The sequence below is a fragment of the Orcinus orca genome, chromosome 1, assembly GCF_937001465.1.
Source record: "Orcinus orca chromosome 1, mOrcOrc1.1, whole genome shotgun sequence".
NCBI lineage: Eukaryota > Metazoa > Chordata > Mammalia > Artiodactyla > Delphinidae > Orcinus > Orcinus orca.
The window spans coordinates 105,709,917-105,715,916 of record NC_064559.1 but is presented as its reverse complement, the minus strand read 5'-3'; the positions used below and the strand labels follow the sequence as shown (position 1 = coordinate 105,715,916).

The 6,000-nt window shown below is 44.2% G+C and overlaps 1 long non-coding RNA gene across 1 annotated transcript in view; it reads left to right on the top strand.

Moving 5' to 3' along the window:
- The first annotated feature begins 4,129 nt into the window (after positions 1 to 4,129).
- The window catches only part of LOC125965455 (uncharacterized), a 43,792-nt gene continuing 41,921 nt past the window's right edge, over positions 4,130 to 6,000 (top strand). The window contains exons 1-2 of the long non-coding RNA XR_007479332.1: positions 4,130 to 4,186; positions 4,879 to 4,942. This is a non-coding gene — a long non-coding RNA (uncharacterized LOC125965455). The remainder of the gene's footprint in view (positions 4,187 to 4,878; positions 4,943 to 6,000) is intronic.

Sequence of the window (6,000 nt, the reverse complement as noted above, 5' to 3'; positions counted from 1 at the left end):
TAACTCAGGCCAACAGGACAAAGAGAAGTTGCTGCTTGTCTGAGGGTCCTGAGTTAGTGAGGAAGGCACTGAGATGACAAAGAGGAAGCCTGAGGGGCCATGACCCAGCCCAGTGGGCCAGCCTTTCCCCAGCCAATGCCTGATTCTCCCTGTTCTCATTCCCAGCCCAGCCCCAGACTCTCCTCATTTATACCACTGGAAGGTGATGGGTAGGGTAACGATCTGCCTTTACACTTCATTGCAGTATTCATTCACATTTGCTCAGTCACTCTTAGCCCATTGAAGTCCTTTTGAAGAAGAAACTTGTTGTGGAAAGTTGAGTACTCTTCAAGTCAGGTCAGGAGTCCTAACAATTCTGTGCATTTATGGGTATGAGGCGCTGATTTAGAAGGTACAGGAGATATGAAAATGAGACAGGAGTGTCTCTGTCCTCTCACCTACTAGGGAATACAGGACAGATTGTGTTAAGGACCACAGGAGGGGTAGATGTTAAATAAGATATTGAGGGCCAGCAAAAAGAGAAAACTCACCTGTAAAAGTGGCTCAGGGAAGCCTACCAAAGGAAAGTATATTTAAGAAAACGTTGAAAGATAAGGTGTGGGATAAAGTACTCCAATTAAAAAGAAATATCTTAAACTAAGACCCACAAGTGGGAAAGCACTGGGCATGTTTGAAACAATTGCAATTTGTTTTGTGTAGTCAGCTCTTAGGGGGCTTCAGGGAGATGAGGCTAGAAGGAAGAAAAGCCATATAATAAAGGCATTTGAATGCCGGAGTTTGGGCTTTATTTGGCAGACAGTAGGGAGCCATTGAATGTTTTCCTGAAGGAGAGATTTATGATCAAGTTGCATTTTAAAAGGAGTAGTCTGGAAGCAGTGTGTGTAAGAAATCCTGATGGGAAGGGACTGGAGACTAGGAGTCCAGTTAGAAGGCTACTGGAATAGTCTAGGGGGAGCAATAGCCTGAACTAGGCTTGGGGCAATGAAATGGAAGGAGGGGATAGATATAGATACAGAAATTTTTAACATTTCATTGATAAAACTTACAGAATGTAGCTATTGATTGGATACATTTAGTACAGAAAAGGGAGTAGTGACTCCAAGTCTTTGTGTTCAGAACTGATAAAAGTGTAACAGTGTCATTAACAGAAATAGAAAAATCAGATAGAAGTTCAGGACTGTGTATGGTAGGAGACAGTATGCAAGGAGAGGGCTTAGTTTGGGGATGTATTGAAATGTTAGTAATGTATCTAAATAAACTGTCTAGCAGGTAGTTAAAATATAGAAAGTAAATAAATTGCAACTGAATATATAGACATAATTATCATCTTCATAGCAATAGGAGTAGTTGAAATCACCAAAAATTGAAATGCTAGCACATAGCTGAGACTTCACTGTGTACCAGGAGCTGTGTTAAGGTAATACATGCATTATCTCATTTAATCCTCTCAATACCCCTTATGGTAGACGCTGTCATTATCCACATTTACAGAGGAACCAAACTGCAGGTTAAAGAGATTGAGTGAACAAGGACTTGGACCCAAGAAGTCTGACTCCAAAGCCTGAAGTCTTCGCCACCAGGCTCTACTGCATCTACAAGTGTTGTTTCAACAGAGCAAGTTTGGGGGGTGGAGGCGGGGGCGGGGAGTGAGTTATGGGGAAGTGGACGCAAAAGGTAGTGAAGGAGAAAAAACAAACAAGGGAGCATAAAACAGCAATGGCAGGGCCAAGGGAAGCAGACATAAAGCCTAATAAATGTATAAGTCTGGGAGATCCTAAAGAGGGGCCCAAGACAGGCTAACTGACATAGGAGGATTCAGGAGGAAGTTAAAAAGGATGGAATTAGGAGGCCCAGGGAAGGAGTTAGCCTGGACAGGAACAGAGAGGGGCAAGAGTGTGGAAATACCAAGGAATTTTGAGGAGAAGCTGAGTAATCTGAGATGGGTGGCTGTTATGTGTTGAATTGTATCTCCCCCAAAAGATGTTGAAGTCGTAACCTCTGGTACCTGTGAATGTGACCTTATTCGGAAGTAGAATCTTTGTAGATGATCAAGTTAAGATGAGGTCAGCAGGATGGGCCCTAATCCAATGTGACTGTGTCCTTATAAAGAGGGGAAATTTGGACACAGAGATAGACACAGAGAGAACGCCACGTGAAGATGAAGGCGGAGATTGGGGTCATAGGTCTAGAAGCCAAGGATCACCAAATACTGTCAGAGCTGGGAGAGAGGCATGGAGCAGATTCTCCCTCATGCCCTCAGAAGGAACCAACTCTGCCAATATCTTGATCTCGGACTTCTAGCCTCCAAAACTGTGAGCATAAACTTTTGTTGTTTAAGCCAGGCAGTTTGCGATACTGTGTTATGGCAGCCCTGGCAAACTAACACAGTGGCCTGGGCCTATCAGGAAATAGAAGACGTGTTCCTCATGCCACACAGCCTCTGGAGAGAGGCTTCCAGCTAAGTCCAGGGAGATAATGCAGTAAGGGTGGCGCTTTTAGGAGAAATCAAATGGGAAAAGTCTTCCTCCCTTCCCCATCCAGGGAACACCTGCTTTCCACATCCAGCCTGACTCCCTGGGGCACTGTGGGGACAGGGTGTAGGAGCGTGAGGCTGACAAACATAGGGACCACACAGGCCAGGCCTCTCTCTGGGGCGAACTCACAGCTGTGATCGGGGCTCTGAGACCAGGCTCCACTCGGGAGGTCGTCCTTAGACAGGATTGCTCCGAGTAGATACTGGAGGTTACATATGAACGCCTGGAAGTACTGTGATGAGATTGACTTTCATTTGTTTGAGGAGGAAAAGGAGGAATTCATTTTTATTTTGGTGAGGTCTCCAGAAGCCTGGGGTTTGTACAGGCTGGGAGAGTTCAGGTTGACACTGACCCCTTTTGGGGTGTGGGAAGAAGCCCCAGCGGGGATGAATGCCTCCGCTTAGCTGTGGCTCGTGTCTCTGCTGTGTGTGGGTGTGGCCCCCAGTCGCCCTGCTGGTCAGGGACTGTGCCTCCTTCCTGACACACACACAGAGCCTGGCAGCCCGCGCAGTCGCTCTCTGATGAAAGGAGGGTGGTGGCTCGAGAATTTCTTTAACACTTAACAATAAGGATCATTTTGAAGGGAGCATGTCTCTACGTTTTCGATCCTAAATGCAGACTCAGACCACTGAAACCCATTTAGAAGCAGGACTGAATCCCACCTAACGTTGAGACATTTCTGTATCAACATCACCTATTTTAGCCACGCCACCGTCCAAGGTCAGGAGCCACTGTTCCCCACCGTTTATGCAGTGCAATCAGCTGTCTCGCCTGGAAAAAGGAATTGTAACAAAACAGGGAGTATTAAGAAGGAAAATAGGGCTTCCCTGGTGGCACAGTGGTTGAGAGTCCGCCTGCCGATGCAGGGGACATGGGTTCGTGCCCCGGTCCGGGAAGATCCCACGTGCCGCGGAGCGGCTGGGCCCGTGAGCCATGGCCGCTGAGCCTGTGCGTCCGGAGCCTGTGCTCCGCAACGGGAGAGGCCGCAACAGTGAGAGGCCCGCATATCGCAAAAAAAAAAAAAAAAAAAAGGAAAATACTGGAAGGCAGAATTTAAAATGCAGTAATGCATCGGAAGCCTCTGGAGACTACTTAAGCACAACTAACTGAAAGCCAAGCGCAGCAGCAGATTGGGAGCTAGTGGGGGAATAGTGGGGGAGTATGAAACAGACCAAAATACCAGGCACTTGAAAAACTTCTGCTCCCTGACTAATCAGCAGAGTGTAAAGGAAAGACAGTCCAAGGGGGGAAAAGAAAGGGAAAGTTGAAGAAAGTGGACAATTAGGGGTAAAGTAGAAACCAGTTAATTAAAAATATATAAGGAATAGCCTTACAAGGGACTCTAATCAATAAAACAGTTCCGTGAAAGAGAGGAAGTCAGCTAGGAAATCATGGGGACCCACCAACAGCAAAAAGACCTCAGGTGTATATAGCACTTTACAAGGTATCTTCACATACAACAACCTAGAGAGAGAAGCAGGAGTTACTATTCCTACTTCCCAGGGGGGAAAGCTGAAGTTCAGAGAGGGTATGTAATTTATTCAAAGTCACACATCTAGTAAGTGGTAAGGCTTGTTCTTTAGCGCTGAGAGTGAAAAGGGATTTAGTTAAAAGGCTGAATGGATTATTTTACTTTCATCTCACCAAGGGAGGTAATATAGAGAGTCCTATCTCCAAAATTTCCACTAAAATAAACAATAGATGTTTTCTCTCTACCATGCAGCAGCACATGTAGTTACAGCACAGTTGTGGGAGTCAAGCAGACCTAGGGTCCAACCTTAACTCTTTGACCTACTAACTAGAGACCTTGAACAAGCTCTTTAATCTCTCTGAGTTCCGTCTCCATAACCATAAAATAGTAATAATACTTCCTAGTTATTTTGAGTTTAAAAAACAATAATTAGGTAATAAAATTGCTAATATTAAGTTTTTAGTTTTTTGAGTAATAAAAATAGGAATTATTGAAAAATTAAATTTTAAACTTTTAAGAAAGAAAATCATAATTCACTGAAGAGCATGCTCAGTTTACTCTCGTTATCTACCGCTAAGGAAAGCCTAGTGTCCGGTAATTCTACCATCAAGATACCACTAAGGTCTTCAGGTGTAAGGAGCAGAGCTACTAGAGCTGGGGGATAAGCTGCCTCCAAAGGGCTAGCCAAGCATAAACAGGGATGCAAAGTCACATCTCACTGCCCGGGGTGAGGAGCACCCAGTCCCATCCCGGGATGGAATCTGATAATCCCGACCGGAGGCCCCACCCCCACCCCCCAGCACCTGCATGCCGTCTCCTGCCACCCTCAAATGACCCTGTGAAGTAACTATTGGCATTACTCCCTTTTCACAGATGAGGAAACTGAGGCCTGTAGAGACTGAACAACTTGCACGAGATCAAGTCAAAGTGGAACCAGGTTAGTCTGACTCCCACTTCTGTGTTCTAAATCCATGGATTTTATGAATCAATAACTTTTTAAAAATTTAGGAAGTGATATAAAGTCGCCAATCTTGTGACAGATAAGAAAATAATTTCTAAGATATATCATTCATATAGGCATTTATTCAATTAATATTCACTGGCGTCTACTATGTTCCAGGCACCGTCTTAGGGGCTGGGGGCACAGCAGTGAAAAAAGCCAAGCCTCTGCCTCGTGTCATTATCACTTATCATGTTTAATACCAAGGATGTTTTAATACCAAAAAGATGTTTAAAAGATATGTTAGTATAAACACATGGGAAATAGTAATACCATACATAGATAATACTTCTAAACATAGAAATAATAATAATATAAAACACAAGAGAAAGGGTTGGAAATAATAGTACCAAACATAGGAAAAATAGCAAACACAGGAAAGAATGATGTTTTAAAGAATAGGAGAGGACTTCCCTGGTGGTGCAGTGGTTAAGAATACGCCTGCCAATCAGGGGACACAGGTTCAAGCCCTGGTCCAGGAAGATCTGACATGCCGCGGAGCACCGCAACTACTGAGCCTGTGTTCTAGAGCCCGCGAGCCACAACTACTGAGCCTGCGTGCCACAACTACTGAAGCCTGGGCGCCTAGAGCCTGTGCTCCACAACAAGAGAAGCCACCACAGTGAGAAGCCCGCGCACCGCAACAAAGAGTAGCCCCCGCTCAACGCAACTAGAGAAAGCCCACGGGCAGCAATGAAGACCCAACTCAGCCAAAAGTAAATAAATAAATAACTTTATTTTTTTAAAAATAGTAACATAATTTAAAAAAAGAAGAATAGGAGAGAATCTCAGAATAAAATTAAGTTCTTCCCATGAAAGATTATTTAGATCCTATACCAACAAAACACAGGAGAAGTACAAGATCAATTGTTATTTTATGATACTAAGTTGTATGGGATTGTTTGCCCGTTTGGAGATTTATATTCAACAGCGCAATAAGAAGTGGAGTTTGATAGTCCAGCTTGTTTAAGTAGCTCATTTCAAATCTCAGTCTT